The 25,567-nt window shown below is 31.2% G+C and overlaps 1 protein-coding gene across 2 annotated transcripts in view; it reads right to left on the bottom strand.

The window, feature by feature from the left end:
* LOC127725559 (uncharacterized) overlaps nt 1-25,567 on the bottom strand; it is a 197,229-nt gene that overhangs the window by 86,501 nt on the left and 85,161 nt on the right. The window lies entirely within an intron of this gene.

The following is a 25,567-nucleotide window of genomic DNA, read 5'->3' as shown; positions in this document are numbered from 1 at the left end:
TACAAAACATAACATAGAAAATTCAGGTAACAAAAACGCAAAAAAAACCAAAAAAAAAAAAACACAATGTATACCTTATTAATGAATGCTCGCAGTTACCACAAGCAAGATCAAGGTACTTTACATGCAGAAATAAAATCACAACATTCTACGTATAATTTCGGCTACTATACTTCATAGAAAATTTCATACAAAGAATGTTCTTGCAATGCTCAAAACAAATTATACAATTCAGTATCAATTTGTCTTTTATGCAAAGGAAAAAGACTTTAAGACACTTCTTACCTAAATTTGTTAGCTTGAGAAATAATATTATCGCGAAAGACTGGATGCCAAATACAACGTGAAATTATTTATATCCCTGTTATAGATTCTTTATAGTAATGAAATATAACGTCTATTAAAATATGAGACCTCAATACAAACCTGCAAATTCTGATCCAACTGAGAGCATACACTCATTAAACATTTCATTTGTAATAAAGAAAAAAAATACATCACCTAAATATCTACTGGTAGATGTGTTGTGAAAAATATATATTAAGTTGGGTTTTGCTGCGTCTGTTGAGGTTTTCTGAAAATTTAGATTCATTACAGTAACAAAAAACACCTGCAATTAAAGGGGAATGGTAAAAGTTCCCATCGGACCACCAATCACTTGTTGATAAATGAGCATAAATATTATATAGTATAACATTAATCACTTAAAATGTCCAATTTGTATATATTTTGTAAGGTTATTAAGTTATTGCAAAAGGCAATGTATCGACTGCAACAAATCTTTTGATACAGGTAATTACACCCAGATTTATAAACAAATAATATTATCCAAATATGCAAAATTTTCTTTAATAAGATTGTATGTTAGTGTAGTATAAACGGTTGAGAAATCATAACTGTCAACAGAAGCAAACTGACCTTGAAAGAATTTTAGGAAACTATGGTGACATAATTGTAAACTTCTACGTAATTTTGTCTCTGGTAGAAAGTTGTCTCATTTGCAATGATACCACATCTTCATACTTGTATATTTGAAAGTGATTTTCGCCCTTGAGAAATAGTTGATACCGCTATTGACATAGACTTTATCGCATTATTTTATTTCGAGTTTCTTAAGAATTTGTAGGAGTATAAGTCAGAAGAATCGAAACAAAGAAAAATTGTATGGATTGTACTTTTATTAGTAATAACGTCATTCATTCATTTCATTAATACTTTCCGCCAACTATTTTTATTTCGCATTATTTTGCGCAATTTACACTCTGACATAGTTATAAGGAAGAACGACTGAAATCTACACAGCATATAGTTTTACGGTCACTATCACGAACTTGTTGACCAGAGTTATGTCCTAATATTTATCAATACGGCATCTGGAAGTGCAGATAATCCGATTTTGTAGAAGTTAAAACAAGATCTTATCATATTCTTAAAGCCTTAAAATGATGTCTTTAAAATACTATGGAAATACTACATAAACAATCAAATAACTTATTATCCATAAAAGGAGATATGAGCTATCATAAGTCAATGAATATCTTAAAATAGAAACATAACAATCATAAGTCTTTTTCCTTGTTATTGATGTTGTCGTCTTTCTGCAGATAGACGAGTAGTATTCCAAAACAATTACAATCCAATGTACATGAGCTAGTATTTTAATTATCCACCCATAACCACATTTGCCACGTTGCAAAACTAAAAAATACTCCAATTGGTATGATTTGACCGGCGCTAATCATTGATGACCATGCGTTACTTGTTTACTTTAACTTAATATATTGCATCTCCCCTTGTGATGTCATATGAATATCGACCTTGCTTACCTTCTACAAATATGGAAATTTGAATTTAAGGTAAAGATTTATGTTTGTCAATTATCAAATTGCTGTTTATGTACACTGGAACCCGCATTTTAGTCTATTTATATTTTTATGAAAGAACAATGGAGGGATAGGTTTAACATAATATTCATGATGCATGCACTTAGTTTTACAAACAATTCGTTCGTTGTATTATAAATATCTACCCTGTTTACCTCCTGGAAATAAGTAGTGTTTTCAAATTATTATGTTGTTTACGTTTATCGAATATCTCAGTTTATCAATATCTGTACGAATAAAGGCGTAATGGTTGTATATCTCGAGAAAGCTGAATTAAATTATAAATTTCCTTATAAATAAAAATTATGTACAAAAGTAAAAGATCGAGATGTAGAACTAGGTCCTTAGAACCGGTCTGATGAGTCAGTAATTTTCAACTGGTTTTTTTAAATGTTTTGCTGCCACACCACTGGAGTAGCCTTTAATTGTTTACCTTTTTGTCCTTTGTTTTCTTATGAATAAGGCCTCATTGCCCATAATACAAAATGGTATTGATAAAATATGTAGTGTATACAAAATTTGTTTATAATTATATTGATAAATTATGTAGTATATGCATATCTTTTTATAATTATATTGATAGATTAAGAAGTATGAACAATATCTTTTCATAATTTTATTGATAAAATAGGAGTGTGAAAAGGGTATAACATAAATACTGAACTTCAAGGTAAATTAAAAAAGGAGGAAGTCCATAAAAACTGACAAAATTAAACTTTATCAACCAACGGAACGACTGAAAAATAACTGTCACATTCCTGACTTAGTACAGGCATTTTCTGAAGAAAATGGTGGGTTAAACCTGGTTTTATAGCTAGCTAAACCTCCTACTTGTAAGTGGCCTATATTATATTTGCGATGATGGAAAGTCAATGATGAAATCATGTTTTTCTTTTTTCATCATTTGACAGAGAACCAAACTTAACCCACAGACAAAATAAAAAGCATCTAGAAATCGTCATACTGGGCTTATTGCTTTAAAAAAAAATAAATATTTGTCTTAATTTGAGTACACATATAAGACACTACATGGTTGTTTTTATTCAAAGAGGACATATTGTATCATATTATTTCGATATCCCTTAATTTCGTTTTTTCAAGGTTATACCCACCACTTGGAACAACTGATGGAGCAGTCGAATTTAATTCTGCATTACATAAGGTACCGGTGCAGCATTCTTCATGTCTGTCTGATCCTTTCACACCTCTACGTCCAATTAATGGCAAAGGCTTGTTATGTTGTTCAGACAAACATACCTAAACATATTGTTTTTAAAAACCAGTTAGAATTATGACGTTACGTATAATATTTTTAAACAATTCAAGTATAATGCTGCATAAACACGATAGGCATGATAATAATTCACTTTACTAAAGTACATTGTCGGATTGGATTTTCACAAATATGGTCTGTTCTTTGATGCAACAAATCTAAAAAGCATTTGAAGATAATAACTCTTCTACTTTAAACCATAATTGAAAAATAATTAGAATATTCTTAATTTGCATTTCCTCAAGTTACGAAAGACAGCATGAAACCTTCGACATAAGTCTTTTTTTTTTGAATCATACAAGTTTGAGTCGACAGTTATTTAATGTCCATAAATAAATTAAGTTATGAATATACGGTACTTACTTAGCAAACAAATTTTGTATAAGAGTATATCTTCACTAAATGTCAACCAGTTTATACTCATTTTAGTGATACCTTTTGTCTATAAATCTAAAAAATACTTAAAATAATCTAGCAGAACATTCTTAAAACATATCCTGTCGATCGATTTTTTTATACTCTTATATTAAGCTATTAAATCGAGTTGTTAAGTCTTAGTTTTTAGCACTGATCATCTAGAGCTGATGTACTTTTTCTTTTTCTTTTTGTTAATTGTAACTCCTACTTACGTATAACCGATTTTTTTTTAACTAACTTAGGGGATAATTTATTATTGTTCAACATGTCTTGTAACAATTGAATAAAACCAAAACTAAGGTTTATAGGTAATGACAAAATATTGTCTTTTTCAAAACTTAGAATTATCACTTTCTTTCTCCAGAATTAAGAGAATTGTTTAAGAAGAAAAGTACAGGAATTTCTAAAGTAATCCCCCCCCCCCCGAAAAAAAACTCCCCTTTTCAAAATAAACCTGTTTACATCGCCAATTTTCAATTCTAAGTAAAACTACAATTTGGAAGTAATAGATTCAAATATTGAAGATGTGGTATGATTGCCAATGAGACAACTCTCCATCAGAGACCAAATGACATACAAGTTTGCCGGTTCTTTTAAAAAAAAAGGCTCTTTGATCGTTTATAATACTATCTTAATACTATCTTATATATCAATCTCTTTCATAATTTTGGTTTTGAACGTTACTGGTGAATGTAAATCCAAAATTGCGCTTCGGATGATTCAACATTTATTTAAGAAATGAATGCTTCTTTTTGTAATTTTATTGGGGTGTATGGTATAGACCGAGGCAAATTTTGTATGAGGAAGCGCTTCATTCTAAAAATGTGTGCACGATCCAAACTTTTACACCCCAATAAAATTACGAAAAGAAGCATTCATTTCTTATAATTACATCTTTATGCTAATAAGACCATGAAAAAAAAGTTTTATCAAGTTTTTCTTTTATTTACGTGTGCATTTTTTTTTGTGGAAGCACGTTTTATCACGAATGTAACATTTCTTTTTGATATGAAGGTTAAAGTGTGCGCGATTGTTGTTAGCCAACCAAACTAACAGATTCTCGTGAAACATACATGTAATGAATTTATAAGTGGTTATTTTCATTTAATGAATATGTCAATTATGGCTCAAGAAAATCGGACGAGACATAGAAAATATCTTGAGAAGGTAGAACTATGAACTGTATTCTCGACGAAAAAAGGATGATGAACTCCAAAACGTAATAGGCAAAAGGGCCAATGTGAGCTTTTTTCATGACTATTATCATTTGACGTCCGTCGTCTGTCGTTGTCGTCCGTTATAGTCCATCGTCTGTTATCTTTTACAAAAATCTTCGCCTGAGAAATTACTAGCTATAGGCCTTATTTAAACAAACTTGGCCACAATCACTTTTGACGTATCTTGTTTTAAAAGTGTGTCCGATGACTCCTTCTTCCAACCAATATGACCGACTTGGACAAAAGTAGAACATAGGGGTAAAATGCAAGTTTTGTTTATTATCCTGAAAACAGCTATACATAAAGAAAATCTGACATTAGATAAAATGCCCAGAATGTTAAGTTCTTTCTTCTGTCCATTTACATCAAACTGTCACACTGCTTTTTATAAGTGTTATTGCCCTTAAATGACGATTTGTACTATTTGTTTTATATTTGTCAAATTGCTCAGTTTATTTGCCAGTTATGACGACAAATTATATGACATCTATATAGCAAACTATTTCCAAATGGAAAGTAATTTTACCAACTTTTACAACAAAATTTTCATCGGAAGGGGTCTGTTTTTATATGTGAAATAAACGGATATAATTTGTTTTAATTCATTTATTTTGACCTTAAGTTCAAAAGTTCATACATATTTAGAAGGTGATAGGCAATGTTTAAAAAACTTTATTTGCAAGTAACGAATGACAAACTACAACAATTACTGATCTTTTTAATCTTAACCGCCCCTCAATTTTCTTCCCAAAATATCCACATTTGTAGTTCACTATCCATTTATGTGACCCTTTTGTGCCTATTACCGTCCTAAGCGACACCTCGTCAATGACCTTTAATCGCGACCTAACGAAAATCAAATTAAGGTTAGGAGGCATAGCAGGGGTTTTATACACCTTAGCAGCAGGACAGGAATCTATTTTTTTAATTATTAAACCAGTTTTAATTTATGATCAAGAAGTTAGAATGACATCATATTCAATTTGATTAACTTAGTAAGACATCCACGTGTACTAATAACAAAAACATGTGCAAACTACTCTTGATAAACAGAAAAAAAAAACAATGGTACGTGTCTATGCTTTGGTACTGGTTTCCAGTAACTTTGATATTTTTGAGATTCATAAAACATTTTAAAATTAAAAAGATGTTAAAATATTATATAATCATTTTCAACCACAGATATTCACTTTTTTTTTAACATAACAATATCTTTATTGCATATATGCTGCAACAATTTACTAAGTTTACAGCTTACAATTAGTATCCCTCGTGTTAGTTTACCTAATAGTTAAGGGAAGCACTATTTGGTAAGATATAACTTCTTCATAATATTAGTATTTATAACATAATTCATTCCACAAATTTATTCAATAAATTATTGTGATTACTCATACATATCTTTGTTATTTTTTCTTTTTTTTTTTTTATATATATATGACTTAGTTTTCCGGAATAAACTCCGTTATGGTGTCAGACCACCAATTACTCCCTCCTATTTAGAACGTATGTGAAAGTAGGCCTACTCGGACGAAACTAGTGCATTTGATGTCATTGTTTACTTAAACTAACCAACAAATTGGCAGAAATGAAACTTTTGGTGAAAGAGAAATATATTAAGACCATTTTGAGCCAAAATTTACTTGTCTATGAATTTGCATTCAACATTGAGGATTAATGCACTCCATAGTATACTTATTTAAGATTTCCAGAAAACCAGGGGTTATTTTTAGTGGTACCTCTATTCGGGAGGCCTCTTCTTTTTTATATGATTTTAAAGGTATGTTGAAAATTTGCATGAGGAAAGCAGATACATGTACAATTCAGGATATACCTGGTTTCTATGAAGTTAAACTGAAGGTAAAATATTTAGAAAGCTGTAAAAATTGCAAATTTTGGTTAAACAGATAGGGACTTTTAATTGGTGGTCTGACACCTTATCGATGTGATCCGTGTTCCGTTTAAATTGGGCACAGTGCTGCTTCTTCAAACATGTGCGCTATCGGATATAGATTAGATATGTGTCATCTAAATATTATTATATCAACAGGATTTAACTTATTTGATAACATTTGGTGAGTATACAAGTTTTTTTTGTTTTCTTTAGTTATCTACTGATCTTTTTTTATGTCGAAATGTGTATGTAATGCACAAGTAAAGTTATAAAATTCATCTGAGATTAAACATTATTTTTCCACAATAATTAATAAACGTGCGGATACATGTATACCGTAACAATTCTTTTTAACTTTGTGAATACACATTTCAAAATCTAAAAATACAGTATAATTTACATTTGGTGACTCATGCATGGCTGAACATGCTTACAAATATATTTTGGACATGGTCATGGATGGTTGAACCGGATAATAAATATGACCATATTTGGCATGGCTTGTGTACAATTAACAATTTTGTACACAATCATGAATGTTCTGTACTTACATAGTATTTTTTCATAACATCTAACAAAGATTTAGTCCTGATACATTTGATTATTTGCAATGAATCTATTTGTTTTTAGAATTATCTGATTATTATTTTTGTTATTAAAATTGTTTATTTCAATAATTTCTGAAAATTTTTAAAAATGTTAATTTTTTTTTGTCTTCTTTTCTGAGACAAAATGTGCTTTGTATATTGAGAAGGATATTATAGTTAATATGTAATTAATATCAAAGTATGCTGTATCTTCAATTTTGTACCCTGTTACTAAATTTTCAAGGCTTATAATGTCTTTGTCAATACCAAGGGATTTCACTAATTTCATTACTAATTTTAGAAAGTCATAATTAAATGAGCAATTGACGAAAAAGTGTTCATAGTCTTCTTTTTTTTTTACAATACTTACATAAGTTGTCCTCAGAATTTTTTCCACTTTTTTAAAAGTTCATTACATGGCAGTATGTAGTGAATAAGTTTCCATCTAAATATTTTCAATCTATTATCAGTGAGATATTGAAAAATAAAAACAAAACTATTTTTCAACTTAGTATTTAAATTTTTCTCAAATTATTTTTCCAACATAAGAAAACCATTTGGTTTATCACAACTTTCTTTCAGTGTGAAGATTTTATAGAGTTCTTTTGTGCTCATTAAGGGAGTATTTGTCTTGTGCATAATTTTTATGTCATTTACAACTTTAACTTTAGTTTTATTAGAATCATCACTACGAAGAATTGTTTTCCAATAAACTGGTATTGCTTTTTTTAACATATATATTTGCTTTATCCAATTTTGTTTATATTTAAGTTTAGATAAGATGATAATTTCAGAGATATTACCCTGTTCATCAATGATACCATTTATATTAATAATGTCAATTTTTATCCAATCTTCAAAGTTTAAGCATTTTCTGTTAAAACTGATATTATCGTTTCCCCACAGAACTTGTTTTCTAATTTCAAGAAAATTTTGGGATACTTTGTATTACCTCCTTTTACACTTATCCACTATTTAATAAGTTGTTTATAGAAGTCAGGTAAATATTGTAACCTATTTTTATCAATGTCGTTTATATTCTTTAAATTCATTTTAAATACAAGAAGATTTTTTCCTAATGTGTTGAAGTAAGAGTTGGGAATAATTGTCCAGTTATCATTTTTATTTTCACTTAATTTTAGAATCCAGCTGATATGCAGTGATTTTATGTAAGCATCAATGTCTGTCATCTTATGTCCCCCTTCTAAAAAATCATTTGAAATGTGGATCTTTTTATTTTATATCTTTTACCTTCCAAATGAAATTGTATATTCAAGTTTTAAAATCTTGCAACATTTCTTTAGGAATAATAGCGTTTGATGCAATATATGTTAGGTTTGGCAAAACTAGTGATTTGATGACAACTATTTTTCCTATAATAGTGATTTCTTTTACTCCAATCAGATATTATTTTTTTACTTTTTAAAAGTTGTTTTTCAAAGTTTAGTTTTTGACATTCTTGTTTGTTGTAACCAAAGTAAATTCCAAGGCTTTTGATAGGTGCAGTACACCAATTTATGTCTTCAAAGTTTTCCCGACAGTGTTTTAATTGGCCTAGCCATATTCCTTCAGTTTTTGTTTTATTCAATTTCAAACCCGAGAAAGTACAAATATTTCTATTAAATTATTTGCTAGAGATACGTCTTTTTTGATTGACGAAATAGAGTAGTATCATCAGCTAATTGGCAGATTTTCAGAGTATTGCTTTTACTGTCTAGTTTTATTTCTAGTCCGTTAAAGTTCTTATTTTCCCTTATCTTTATTGCCATAACTTCTACAGCTAAAACAAATAGTAAGGATGATAACGGACATCCTTGTCGGATCCTACGAGATGCCCTGAAACGGGCAGAAACCCATCCATTATTAATAACGCATCCTTTATTATCAGAGTACATTGTCTGAACCCACCTTATGAAACTATTTTTAAAGCCAAATTTCATAAAAGTCTCAAACATGAAGTCCCATTCTAATGTGTAAAATGCTTTTGTAAAATCAAGGAATAAAATTGCCCCATCTACTTTGAAAGTTTCAGAGTAGTCTATGACATCTTGTATTTCTCGAATATTAAAACCAATATAACTATTTTTAACATATCCTTTTTGGTCAGTATGTATAACCTGTGGTAGCAGGGGTTTTAATCTTTGTGCTAAGGCATAAGCAAGAAATTTTGCATCATAGTTTAAAAGAGTAATGGGTCTATAATTGTCTAGTGATAAAGGGTCATTTTTCTTATAAATTAAGGATATTAAACCAACTTTCTGACTGTTAGATAGTTCTCCTTTTTCAAAGCAGTATTTAAAAGTAGAGACTATAAAAGTTATAAATTCATCCAAGAATTTTCTGTAAAAATTCCACATTTAATCCGTCAAGCCCAGGCGCTTTGTTAATTTTCATTTTAAAAAGTGCATCAGTACATTCATCAACAGTTATTTCCCCTTCAAAAGTATTACTTTCGCAGTCATTTAATTTCTGATATTCCTTGAGAGAATCTAAATACTTTTTTGTTTCTTCTATCTCAGGATATAATAATTTGCTTCTAATTTTAATATTTTGTCTTGATCTGTTGTAACTTGACCTTTATCATCATAATGTTGGGTTAATTTTTTCTACTCTGCTTAGATTTTTCCATCCCTAGAATATAGGCTGAATTTTTCTCTCCCTCTTCAACCCATTTTACCCGTGCGCTTATTTGATTACCTTTTATTTTTTCATTATAGAGTTTTCCTATTTCATTTTCTATATTATCTATTTCCTTTAATATGTTATTATTGTTTTTATCATTGCATGTGTCTATAATACTATTTAATTCTGTTAAATTTTTTTCCAACTTGCTGATTTGGTCTTTTTTATTCTTAGCTTTTGTTTTGCAATAGCTTATCGTCTGGTCTATAACTTCAATTTTGAAATTGTCCCACAGTATATCAAGATCAGTTCTCATTTTTGCTTTGTTTTTAAATTTTTAAATTATTTTCCTTATTATTTCAACATAGTCTGCATTTTGAAGTACACTACTGTCTATTTTCCGGTATCCTCTTCCTTTTTGGCCTCTGTTTATATTGATTTTTAAAAAGAAACACAGTTGTGGTCTGTGTATTGTAATACTTTTGGTCTAATATCACATGAAACACAGTTTTTTAATAATTCAGGAGCTATTAAAAAATAATCTATTCTTGTTGACTCGTATCTATCTTTTCTGCTCCATGTAAATTGAATTTTATTTGGATTTCTGATTCTCCACACATCATTGAGCTTTATGGACTTTATAAGTTTATTTAAGTTGTGAACTTTTTTTCTATTTTTTTGTTGCTTAGTTTTACTCTTTGAATAAATTTGGAATAAAATTTCATTATGATCTCCTCCTAGAATAAGTTGACCCAAACTTTTTTCTCTATTACTGCATGGACAGTTTAAAAAAAAAAAATTCTGCTTTTTGGATTATTTGGTGCATAAATATTAACTATTGTTATTATAGTGTCATTTATTTCAATATTAACAAGTAAAAGTCTTCCTTCTTTATCTTTATAGTCATCAATTATTTTAAAGTTTAGTTTTTTTTCAGCCATATGGCAATACCTCTTGAATTGCTTGAACCATTACTTAGTAAAAGTTTGCCTTCAAATTCAGTATATAAATTGTTTATCAAATTATCTGTTAAGTGTGTTTCTTGCATAAGAAGAATGTCATATTTTTGTAATTTTGACCATTCAATCAATATTTTTCTTTTATCAGGTTGTTGTAGGCCTTTACAATTAACTGTATAGATATAAAGATGTTTGTTTAATACCATAGTTGGTGAGTATTTAATTTATCTGTAACACATTTTACAGTTTTATGTGTATAAAGCAAACATAGGTAAATCCCCGTTGAGTGATAACAATTAGGTCACACTTAAGTTGACCTTCCCAGAGCTCGAGACTATAAATATACATCTTTTCAGTTGTTTCATTTTTATCACTATTCCCGGTTCTAGAAGGACATTTATCTATGAATCGACTTGTACTTTGTCTTATAAATAGGCATAAGCTATTTATTATTCTTTTAATTTGAAACTCAAATTGTTTCTTTTATAATCATTACATTTTTTACTATTGTCATCTTTGTAAATAATGTTTATAAATAGTGTTAATTTTTTTCCTGTATTTGTGTTTACAACTTATCGCAAAAAGGATGAAATAGCCGTCCTGCATATTTCGTTTTAATGGTTTGACATGTGTTCACAAGTAAAGTGTTAGCACATAAAATTGAGAATGGAAATGGGGAATGTGTCAAAGAGACAACAACCCGACCATAGAACAGACAACAGCAGAAGGTCACCAACAGGTCTTCAATGCAGCGAGAAATTCCCGCACCCGGAGGCGTCCTTCAGCTGGCCCCTAAACAAATATATATACTAGTTCAGTGATAATGAACGCCATACTAAACTCCAAATTGTACACAAGAAACTAAAATTAAAAATAATACAAGACTAACAAAGGCTAGAGGCTCCTGACTTGGGACAGGCGCAAAAATGCGGCGGGGTTAAACATGTTTATGAGATCTCAACCCTCCTCCTATACCTCTAGCCAATGTAGAAAAGTAAACGCATAACAATTCGCACATTAAATTTCAGTTCAAGAGAAGTCCGAGTCTGATGTCAGAAGATGTAACCAAAGAAAATAAACAAAATGACAATAATACATAAATAACAACAGACTACTAGCAGTTAACTGACATGCCAGCTCCAGACTTCAATTAAACTGATTGAAAGATTATGTCTTCATCATATGAATATCAGGCACAATCCTTCCCGTTAGGGGTTTAGTATCATACCATCATAACATATATGAGAAGAACATAACCCGTGTCATGCCAACAACTGGTTTTTAAATAAATGTGTTTAGTGCCGATGCAAAGACCCTATAAGTGAGTCAATATTAACGCCAAAATATGCAATCTTTAATGACCTGACAACAGTATCGTAACTATATCCCTTCTTAATAAGTCTATTTAAAGGTTTTGTTAGCTTCAGAGGTGAATACTGACATTTTTGTGCTTTATAAAGAATATTTCCATAAAAAATTGGATGTAAAATACCTGAACGTATAAGAAGTCTGCATGTTGAGCTATATTTACGAATGATGTCCTTATACCGATGATAAAATTTAGTAAATGTTTTGACTAGTTTGTGATATCGAAAACCCTGGTGTAATAATTTTTCAGTAATACATAAATTTCTCTCGTTAAAATCTAAAACATTGTTACATACACGAGCGAATAGTACAAGTTGAGATATATAAACACCGTAAGATGGTGACAAGGGAACGTCACCATCTAAAAATGGATAATTAACGATAGGAAATGAAAAATTATCTCTTTTATCATATATTTTAGTATTAAGCTTTCCATTAATGATATAGATATCAAGATCGAGGAAAGGGCAGTGGTCATTGTTAGTATTAGCTTTATTTAAAGTAAGTTCAACAGGATAAATTTCTTTAGTATACATACTGAAGTCGTCATTTATGAGAGCCAAAATATCATCCAAATATCTAAAAGTATTATTAAATTTTTGTATCAGATGTTGTTTCGATGGGTCTTTGCTGATTTTTGTCATAAATTGTAACTCATAGCAATACAAAAAAAGGTCTGCAATAAGTGGTGCACAGTCAGTCCCCATTGGAATTCCGATAACCTGACGATATACGGAATACAGTTTGTTTCTGTTAAAAACATACAATTACAAGTTGCTTTCAAAAATAAATAAAATCTATTGTTGTCTTTTACCCCATGGGTCACTATTTGGGTCATCCATGTGACTTCAAAAACAGACATTGACATGTGCATCATAATTTGAGTAAATATTTGAGCACACTTAATGTTTGTTGAACAAATACAAATAAAATCATTTATGCGTTTCATATTGAAATACATATTTAAATCAAGTTTAAAAAAAGAACAATATTTATATACATACATATGCGCTAATCCATCTTTAAATCAATTGTACACTTGGTACAAGGTGATGATGTCAATGTTGATAAATTAGTTGTATTTTTCCTGAGCCGTAAAAATAATTTATTCTTATTTTTAGGATAAGAAGACAGCTCTAACTGGTTTTGAATGATGGAATGTGACCACATCAATAAAAATTGGATTTTAATCAATGTAGCTTTTTTAGAAACATTTAACAGTTTGCTTGATAATGATTGTTTGGAAAAAGCAGTTTGGTGCCTATTAAACGCTTTGTATGTTACAGTTTCTTTACTTTTTAATCCAGAGTAGGTATCACTTGCAAAAATCAGAAAGTTTGAATAAAGTGGACGACATTCTAAATATATACACTCAATGAGAAAAGAAAAAATGAAACGTTTTATATACATTTTGTTATTATAAAACACCCATGCAACCACGCATCCCATATTACCTGATAGGACCCGACACTATTTTAGTGTTTCGGCAGTTAAAGCTTAGGAGGGTAATCTTAAGATGCATTATTTTAATATAATCAAATATGAAAGTTGTTCATGTATATATTGAAATATTCATATTTTGATTCTTCCTCAATAGATCTAGATATTATGACAGGTCTGCCATCATCAGATCTGTCATTTTTATGTCAAAGTCTTTAATTTTGATCTGCAAAGCATATTTCCTACACGTTTATGTTTGCTATACGCAACTTTTGGTGCAACATTGAATATTTGTACACAATCTTCGTCAAACTGCAATAAATGCCAGTGTCTCATGATACGGTTTTTTATTTAACGTATATATAGGTTATATTTAGTTATTAAAACTAACGGAATATTTTCTGTTTCTTTCGATTTATTTTGTTGTAATAATTCAGTACAGTCAGTGACATTTTTCTTTCTTTTTGTTATATGATAAAAATAATATTAAACTAAGTCTTAATCGTTTAATGATAATTTCAATGATAGATACAGAAACTAGGTTTTTGTTGTTTTGATCATTTCCTTGTGTTATTACTGGCACCGTCATGTAGCTTCTCTGTAGGAGTCACTGGAGACTTCTCTAAACCACTGATTGTTGTTGTTTTGACTGGAGTATCTTGATGTTGGTTTCTACGTAGAGACTGATTTGGACCTGAAATGAAACTGGTTATTTATGATTGACCACGGGAATTTCTGTTGGTAGCTTCACTTTTATTGAATCATCATGAGTGACTGTATTTGAAGCAGAATCATTTTCTGCATGTGCTACATTCTCTATTAGTTGCATAGCATCTAGATTCTCATTATTGTCTGTTTGCGGTTGTATGTTATCATCGCCCGGCTCGTAAAGATCTTCATGATGTATGCTCGAAGCGTCTTCTTGATCCTGCTCAGTAAACATTTCACTAGTGCATTCATTTTGCCTGTGGCCTGATTCACCACTGTTTCTACACTTCCAATCAGTTTCACAATCTTTGGTTTTGTGTCCGAGTTCCATGCACTTGTTGCATTTAATGTTGTCATTTTGTTGACCTCTGTAAATAACCGTTGCTCTATATTTCCCAATTGGAAAAAACTTTGGAGTAGCAGAGATCAATGGTCCTTCACAGTAAACTATTCTGTCACCGGTTTGACAGTTAGTTATCATGCCTTCGTAGCGTAATCTTTCTCTTAAGTGCTTCAAAATCACACAATTGTACCCCTCTAAGGCTTTCAAAATCTGTCAATCATCAACCGAGAGGGGTACATCTATAATACGAATTTTCACATCTGTTGAATTTTCTTGTATGCGAACTCTTGGATTTCTAGAGTATATAGAGATGGATTTGCCTCGAATGTCTTGACCATCTGAGAGTAGACATTCTTTGTCTTTTTCTGTATCGAAATAAATTCTCCATAGACCTTTAATTCTCTGTAGGCCCATAACTTGTCTATCTGGCACGACTGCACCTACAGCCGGGTACATTTCAGTGATGGTTATAAATAATGTTTTAGTAGCTGGTTTGGGGAGATGACTAAAGACATCTGATTTTTCTACAAACACTGGCTTTACCGAGGACAGAGAGTCAGATTTTTCAGATTTATGTCCTCTTTTAATCGCTTCGGCATACGACGCCATATTGGATTCTTCTTGGGTGTCTGATTTGGCCATGTTTACCAAGATATCTTTGTAGTTTTAAGATTGCAAATGCATTATACAAGTGAAAAGTCATCAATTGTGTAATCGTTCCTATTTCAATACTTTCCTTTCAATATTCAAAGAGAAATGTTATCAAAACTTCAGATATTCATTATCTGGTTGTGTTACCTTGTAAGCGTTATTTTACTGAACTTTTGGTGCATATACTTGCAAAATTTGGTTCAACACTATTGGGAAATTAACATTTGGTGCATATCATTACATTAAGTATTTTCATTCTATACATTTCATCTCAACATGTAATTTTAGATAGGATTCTCGAAGATTATTTTCAGCAAATAATGGTTATTTCGATTATTCACATCTGGATTTAGTGCCACCAAAGTTGAAGAAGTTCGTTTCTCTAATTTCCATGCTATTTTCACAAGTCTCGATCGGTGTGAGAAAAATATTTCTCCTCTCTAGAGGAAACTTTGTTCTCGGCAAATGATTGGTCGAAATTTCCATTATAACGTCAAATTTTCTTGATTTCTTCTGAATTTCCTATTGTGACGTCATGAAAAAAGGCAACGCTGCCTGATGACGTCACATATAAAGAACATAACTTTCTGTTAATCTTTTAAGACGACGGTTAAACTTTTAAATTTTATGATTTTACTGTCTCTAGCTAGTGGAGAAATATCGATATACACTTGATGCGGTGGTAGAATCTATATTCAATTCCTTGGTGTTTTGATTTGGTGTACCTATTGAGTTAATTAAAGAAAAATCTGAGCTTGCGAAAAATGTATAGGAAATTAACTTGTTTCTCAAGACATCCACTGTGATAATAAGTTTCCTCGAATCTCTGTTGTTCCTCGATGTAACACATCTAAAAAGTATTTAAATATATATTTTATCAATTTGAAAGTAGTATCGAAATATATGTGCATTTTCTCCAATCACGAAAGCCACATCTTGAAACCTGTAGGTAACATTATATTTTCTTCAAATCATTAAAGTTCCAGAATTGAGACAACAAACATATATCAAATGTGAAGAAATGATTAATAAACCAACTTTGCAAATAAAGAACAACTATTACTATTTAGATATTAACCAAAATACAAATGTAAGTTAATCTATGTTTGATAATGACACTTTATGTTTACAATTTCCTATCTCATTGACACTCTTACTGTACTAATTAAAATACATGTAATCTAGGAGAACATTACAAAATGGAATTCGTGTTATTCAATTTTTATTCTTGGTAACCATTGTTCATCTGTTTTTATTTGATCAACATGTTCTGCATGGACAGGGAAAATAGACAAACGTCAAACAGACAGACAGACACAAAAAAGACGATATGCATTTAAATGTATATACCCATTTCGCAAATTGATTGTAGTCAATCGCTAGTATCCGTAAATAAATCAAAACAACTCGCAAACACTCTTAAGGATCCGTGAAAGAAAAGGCAGTTTTTTGACATGTCAAAAATCTTCTTACGATTGTCAACGGATTGATTTTCATTAAATAACTCGTAACAATAAGTAAGTATCGTAAACCGCTCGCACTAACACATAACCATCCGTAAACTGCTCGCAAGATTCCATAATTGACTCGTTACAAATTTTTTTAACGATTTTTTACGGTTAAATTACGATTTGTGTACGAAATATTTACGGATTATTACGAGTGCTAACGTGTTATTTACCATTTCATTCGGGTCATCTTACGATCGCTTTAAGGATTGTTACACTTTATAACGAGTACTGTACGTGTAATTATGAACATTTCACGAATAGATACGTATACTTTCGTATTCTTACATATTAGTATTGTTTTTCGATTTTGGAAAAGGTATAAAAGCTGCAAAATGTTATGGACTCGTAAGTACTCGTAGTTAACTCGTTACTATTCGTTACAATAGATAAACAGGTCGTAACGAGCACATAAAAGCCTCGATGAATAGGAACATTCCGTAATTTAATTGTGACAATCCGCAAAAAGCTCGTAAAATGACCGTAACTTGCTCGCTGTTACCCATGACAACTCGCAACAAATCGTAAAATTTTGACGTAATAATCCACAATAAAACAGTAAATAGCTCGAAATAACTCGTAACAAATTTTAAATCGGTCGTAAAAGTGGACAAGTCGTAAAGATCTGTGAATTTGTGCGATCCGTAAGAACTCGGTAGAAAAATCCGTGTATGTGAAGGCGGCATATGGCAAAGTTGACCTCAGAAGTTCTGTATCAATGGCCTGGTTTTAATGCTCTCATTTTTTTATATAAAGGTTTAATTGCATGCAATAAAATGCCGTTATTTCCCAGCGAAATAAACACCGATTCCAAATGTGAAATAAATCCAATAATTTCACTCTGACATCACACAAAAATAGGATTGTCGATGACGTTGCATCAAAAAAATTGAGAATGCAAAGAAAAAGATATAGTTGCCTTTAGTTTATAGCCCATGGTCAATGCAATAAAACGAATAACTAATGAAAGAATTAAAATATCGAAAAATAATCAACTCGTCACCGAAAAAACACTGATAACCAACTCACGCGCTACACCCATTTGTGAATTCATGTGTTGCACGGTCACTCATTGAATATTTTCGATGTTTGAATTCTTCGATTCGATTTAACAAGAAAATCACCTTAAAGTCTGGCCATACTTTTTGTTATTATAATTAGATCGATGCCGCTTCTGCAGGGCTAACAGTCTCCGTTTGTACAATCATTGTCCATATTTCTCGTCCTTGCATAATTCAAATTATGCTTTTTGTCAATAGATGTAGATTTAAAAAATCATTTTACATGCAAGTCATGTAAACGGTAAACAATGGAGATGACCGCTGGCCAGATTATTATACATTGGTTTACAAAGGAAAGTGACCTGGGGGTCATTGTTTTCGGCACTTATAGTCAATGGGTATCTAAATATGTTCAGTAATATTGTTCAAATGGGACTGGCCTCGGTTTTTATGCTATATACATATATTGGGGTTTATCATTTTAAGACAGTTTCAGACTATTTATTATTTTTTTCAATAGCTCTAAATTAACCCCATATTCAAAAAGGATATATCATGTTATTCTCATATTTCTTATTCGAGGGTGGCAGTTATCATAAACATATTTTTAATGATTCATGCCATTCTTTAAGTTTACAACCTCCTTAATATTTTGCAGTTATGAAACGAAACTAGAATTTTCATGCGCATTTAGTCTTGAGAACATATATATTTGACGTAGCCTTTTTTATAGGTGATAATGACTATGATCAGTGCACGTAATGACCTGAGGTACATTTATTAGGGTTTCAAGAAATTCAACGGCACTGACAAATGCCTGTGCCTTAAAAATAGTAATGATAGAGCCAAGTATATATGCTCGTTAAATAAATTAATAAACCTAGAATGTCCCGTGTATCTTTACTTCTAATTTTAGTTCTGGTTCTAATTTCCGTGCTATTTTTGATAAATGAACTGAGGAGTTAACCATAGGCTGTTGTCGGATGAATAATTTATCTATTGCTTTTGTTTACTCATTAGAGTGTCAGACCACCGTTCAAAACCCTTATATAACCAACCAAACTTTTTCAATGGCACAGCTTTAAAAAAATTTCAAATTTATTCGACCTTTTAATATATCTTGAATTGTACATGTATCACCTTTTTTATACCAATTTTCCTCCAACAAATCTTACTTAAGTAGCTTTATGCATACGGGCCCTGGTTTTCTAAAAATCCTAAATAAGTATACTATGGAGCGCATTAATCGTTCATTTGTAATGATAATAAGAAAATTACAATTTTGGCTCAAAATGGTCTAAATATATTTCTCTTTCACCAAAAGTTTCATTTCTGCACATTTGTTTGTTAGTTTAAGTAAACAATGACACCAAAACCCCTATTTTCTGTCAGAGTAAGGCTTATTTTACACATGTTCTAAATTGGAGTTGATAAATTAGTGGTTTGACACCTAAATGAACGTTTATCCTGCGATGTATTAATAATTTCATGTCGAATTGTAAATAATTTTAGATCATCAATAAATTTCAGATTACGACAGGTTGATTAAAACCTACCTCTTTTTCATTACAGAACGTAATTTTATTGCAATTTTCATTTCTAAAAATGCCAGTACCTTCATAACAAATGCTGCCATTGCTTCCATTAAAATCGTTTGTACCATTTAAGAATAGATTACCATTTCGAAATATATATTGATTTTTTTCTTACTAGTTATATACTTACACACTATACCGTATACATGTGTTGATACATACATTTTGTGCATGTTTAGGGCTAACATTTTACAAAAAATTATAACAACAGCAGTTAGCTAGGAAGAATGAATTTCTCTCAAGTGAACATACAGTTAAGTTAAGTAATGTATTTCATTGTACTTATCGAGGTTCATATTTTCACTCAATTTTTTTCTATATAAATATAAATTAGAAGATGTGGTATGAGTGCCACTGAGACAACTATCCATCCAAGTCACAATGTATAAAAAGTAAACAATTATAGGTCAAAGTACGACCTTCAACACAGAGCCTTGGCTCACACCGTACAGCAAGCCCCGACATGACTAGTGTAAAGTTTATTTGCTTTCTGTGCAATGCAACTCGCTGTCGTTCGTATTTCAAGTTTTCACTTGTGTTTATACATAGCTTTTTAGCTCTATCCAAAAGCTTTAACAGATTCATATATTTCTTACTACTTAGTGCTTACTCCTTGTATTGGTTTGTGTCCTCTGTTATTATTAATAAAAAAGAATGAAATAACTAACAGACATGTTAGATAACTGTTTACAATTGACAATTGACAGCCGGGAGTCTAGAGCCGAGACATTTAAATAAGGGATCATCTCAAAAGTATGAATTCCATGATTAAATTGTTCCTTTCATTTAAATGTAAAATATTTTTTTTAGCAAATACCTGTTTAGCAAACAATTGGAAATGAAAGTTATTCCATATTTTCTATATCAAACATGTTTTTTTGGTTGCTTGCATGGTTGATAAACTGCTTATAAAATATCAAGTGACAAATTCGTCATATTGATAGTTTGGTTGATCGGTAGGTGTATTGATTGATTGTTTGATTAGCTGATTGGTTAAAGGAATGGTCTATTGATAGATATATTGCAGAACGTAAAAAAAGACGCATATTTTATATTGAGTAATTCATTGATTGTTTGTTTGACGTCCAGTGACGAATATTTAACGAACATTCTGTTTTTGTTTACCCATCCCTCCTACAAAAAAAGACATGGCACGGACCACTTCCTTGATTGAATACACGTTAACGGGCTCTACGTAAAAGAAAAAAATGTACGTAAACTATCGAATATCTACAATCAACATTTAATTCTCTTAATAACAAAAACAAAAACAACAACAAAAAACACATTCAACTAGACCTGACTTTGGACTGGAACATAACAAGTATAAGAACAGCAACGGCCTTGCATTGTTTTACTATATGAATGGGTCGATGACTGCAGATTACACCAACAAGCAAAATATAAAACAAAATTAATAAAGAAGAACATTTGATAGAACCAAAAGCTATAATAAATAAATAAAATCACTTATATTGCATAGATATTTCAGTAAATCAACATGAAGACAAACAATGAAAATAAAACACACACCTTCAAAAGCAGGAAAAAATGTACATTTTTACGCGATTGCTTGAATTTTGTCACTCGATTAACGACGTTGGTAATATCGACAAAACCGGAAACTTCACTATACCCGGGAAAAGAAAACAAATCAATACATTTAAAAGGTATTTTAATCAAAAGTCCAAAAAAGAATAGCAAAATGGTGTTAATAAGAGCTTTCGAAAATACCTGACAACTATCAAACAGTATTATTATCTTTCCTTAAGGAGATTTTGAATATAATAAATGTTTTCTTTTTCTTTTATTGTTTCAATGTTTTCTATCAATTATCAGTGTAACAAAGAGAACACACATTTAAATAGTCTACTAGGGAAAACATACCTATTAAAGTCTTAATTATGTAGCCTTGCCTGACGAACCTAACGTTTAATAACTAAAATTGAAGAAAACGGAAATTCACGAAATCTAAATACTTTTGTCGCCTAAACTCCCTCCACATCAATCAATGTTTACACAACTTAACAGGCTATCAGTACATGTTGTAACATTTTACATTAGAAATGCAGAATAGGGAAAAAATCATATCAAATACACTGACATTTGTGAAATAGTTCGATACACTTTAAAATGGCTATATATAGTATTGGTTTTCGGTATCTATCAAAAGCATTTGTGTTTTACTTACCTATTTCTCCGCAACCTTGTGAATTGCAAAGATCATTTGTACAACATTCAAAACACGGCTCTGTGATTTCTGATCTTCCCTGAAGCTCCTTGATGCATGTCTATAGAACAGAAAAGTGTACTGTCACATATCATGCATATCATTTTCAGAGCTTAACTCGATAAAAAATTACTTCAAAATTTTGATAGATGTATTTCAAAATTATTTTCGGAAAGACAATGTTTAAGAATAGAAGGACAATTCATTTTAATCAGAATTTAGTCATTTGAATATAAAAAAAGATTGGGCACCAGGCACAGCCCATCAAATATCTCTTCACATTGCATTACAAGGTATAAATTATATATATATATAATATACGTCTAAACAACAGCCCAACACATTTTTTGTTCTTCCCTGAACCAGTGACGACTCTACAACAGATTTTATCCAGACGAATTATATATACAGAATGTATTTTCAGCCTTGTATCACCATCACTGCTGGTGATCCGATGGATAAAATCTGTTGTAGAGTCGTCACTGGTTCAGACGTACTTATAATATAATTATTTCTGTGACTGCACCTTACATTAATTTTTAGGATCCTTAACAATAGATAATTCAGCTGATCTGTAACAATTGCATCTTCATGCCTGATATATCATGTACTGTGTTACGACGCTAGATAAAAACTGACGAGGAAAGGTAACACCTGGCCACCGAAAGCTTTATTATTATAGAGCCTAGGTGGTCAAGTGGTCTAGCGCGTCGGGTATAGTGCAAGGCGATTTGGTGCCACGATATCTCAGTAGCATGAGTTCGAATCCAGACCAGGGAAGAAAAAAAAATTTGCTAACTGCAAATTTACAAATCTAACATAGTTGGGCTGTTGTTTAGACGAATTATATCTACAGAATGTATTTTCAGCGATGTATCACCATCACTTCTGGTGATCAGATGGATAAAATCTGTTGTAGAGTCGTCTCCGGTTCAGACGTACTTATAATATATATAAACAAGTCTAAATTGAAAACAACGTTCAAACCTATGATTGCGTGGATAAAAACCGCAATTTTTATACGTGTGCATGCAAAACAACTTTCTTTATAGAGGGATCTAATAAACAGCACAAACAACATTTTCCAAAAGACCAAAAAAGTGAAAAAGTATATTTTAACAAAACGCATTTGACTAACAGGTCGAACAACAAATGTTCTTAAATCCTGCTGACTGCCATTGGCGATTGCCAAATAAACGGGTCACAAGGTGTAATAAATAGATTTTAACTACAAATTTAATACCAAACAGAAAACAATAAACTTGCGGCGAAGATGGTATATATATATATATATACAACTCGTCTAAACATCAGCCCAACAATGTTAGATCTGTAAATTTGCTTTCGCAAATTTTTTTTTCTTCGGGATTCGAACTCATGCTACTGAGATATCGTGACACCAAATCGCCTGCACTGTATCCGACGCGCTAGACATTAATAAAGCTTTCGGTGGCCGGGTGTTACCTTTCCTCGTCAGTTTTAATCTAGCGTCGTAATACAGTACATGATCGTACATGATATATAAGGCATGAAGATGGAATTGTTACAGATTAGCTGAAATATCTATTGTAAAGGATCCTACAAATTGATGCAAGATACAGTCACAGAAATAATTATATTTATAAGTACGTCTGAACCAGTGACAACTTTGTAGAGTTGTCACTGGTTCAGACGTACTTATATATATATCTATATAAACAAGTCTAAATTGAAAAGAACGTCCAATCCTATGATTGCGTTGGATAAAAGCCGCAATTTTTATACGTGTGCATGTAAAACAAATTTCTTGGTAGAGGGGTCTAAATACAGCACAAACAACATTTTCCAAAAGACCAAAATAGTGAAAAAGTATATTTTAACAAAACGCATTTGACTAACAGGTCGAACAACGGATGTTCTTAAAACCTGCTGACTGCCATTGGCGATTGCCTAATAAATTGATCACCAGTACAAAATGGATCTTAATATTAATTGAATACCAAACAGAAAACAATAAACTTGTGGAAAAGATGGTTTACCACAAACATGAGGTGCAAAAATTTTATACACCATATCCGGATTTCGACAACTAATGTCTCTTCAGTGATGTTAGGGATCGAAACGGTATTTGGAAGGCCATTTAATTTCCTCAATTTAGGATAGACTCTTGAATTTTAAAGAGTCGAAATAGGATGAACGGATCATATAAACCCGAAGGAAAATATAATACAAGCCCAAACGGAAAAATATAAACAAGTCTAAATTGAAAACAACGTCCAATCCTATGATTGCGTTGGATAAAAACCGCAATTTTTATACGTGTGCATGTAAAACAAATTTCTTGGTGGAGGGGTCTAAATACAGCACAAACAACATTTTCCAAAAGACCAAAATAGTGAAAAAGTATATTTTAACAAAACGCATTTGACTAACAGGTCGAACAACGGATGTTCTTAAACCCTGCTGACTGCCATTGGCGATTGCCTAATAAATTGATCACCAGTACAAAATGGATCTTAATATTGATTTAATACCAAACAGAAAACAATAAACTTGTGGAAAAGATGGTTTACCACAAACATGAGGTGCAAAAATTTTATACACCATATCCGGATTTCGACACCTAATGTCTCTTCAGTGATGTTAGGGATCGAAACGGTATTTGGAAGGCCAAATAATTTCATCAATCTAGGATAGACTCTTGAATTTTAAAGAGTCGAAATAGGATGAACGGATCATATAAACCCAAAGGAAAATATAATACAAGCCCAAACGGAAAATATAAACAAGTCTAAATTGAAAACAACGTTCAAACCTATGATTGAGTTGCATAAAAACTGCAATTTTTATACGTGTGCATGCAAAACAAAGGAGTAGGCCCAGTAAGACCCCTTTTTGGCCCCAAACTATAGCAGTTTTACAAAATTGTTCAAATGTAAATTTTTAGCTATTTATTGGAAAGAAGAATACTTTTGGTACATAAAGATGGGCTGTTTTTGACAATACAATGCACATGTATCGGGAACTAGCATCATTAAATCATGCTAAATTACTGAAATCTTCGAAATTGTAGCATTTTGGTTAATTTTTAGACGGTTTCCGTCTGAAATGGAAGTGGCCGCATTTGTGTTCATTCTTAATATTTAAATGTAAGTTGTATTTGATGATAATACATCACATATATAAAGGTTGAGAATGAACACGGATGCGGCCACTTTCATTTTTGACAAAAACCATCTGAAAAGTGACATATTATGGCATATTTGATAGATTTTTCATATTTAAGCTTTAATTTGAGCGTCTTTAATGACTAAATCAGTTCAAATCTTTCACATAGACTAATTGAATCGACTGAAGCAGACACTTAAGTGTTTAAAAAGTGTCCAAAATCTTTCATCAGATGAACCTGAATTTTGAGGCCAAAATCGGCCCTTACCCTACTCCTTTCTTGTTAGAGGGGTCCTAATACAGCACAAACAACATTTTCCAAAAGACCAAAAAAAGTGATAAAGTATATTTTAATAAAACGCATTTGACTAAGAGGTCGAACAGTTAATGTTCTTAAATCCTGCCGACTGCCATTGGCGATTGCCAAATAAACGGATCACCGATGTAATAAATGGATCTTAATTATAAATTTAATACTAAACAGAAAACAATAAACTTGCGGAAAAGATGATATACCGCAACCAAAAGGTGCAAAGGTTTTTGTACACCATATCCGGATTTCGACAATTAATGTCTCTTCAGTGATGTTAGGAATCGAAACGGTATTTGGAAAGCCATACAATTTACCTCAATTTAAGATAGACTCTTGAATTTTGAGGAGTCAAAATAGGATGAACGGATCATATAAACCCGAAGGCAAATATAATACAAGCCCAAACGAAAA

Source organism: Mytilus californianus, unplaced genomic scaffold, assembly GCF_021869535.1.
Source record: "Mytilus californianus isolate M0D057914Y unplaced genomic scaffold, xbMytCali1.0.p SCAF_15, whole genome shotgun sequence".
In the NCBI taxonomy this organism is placed as follows: Eukaryota; Metazoa; Mollusca; class Bivalvia; order Mytilida; family Mytilidae; genus Mytilus; species Mytilus californianus.
The sequence above is the reverse complement of the archived record's forward strand: the minus strand, read 5'-3'. Positions and strand labels throughout refer to the sequence as shown.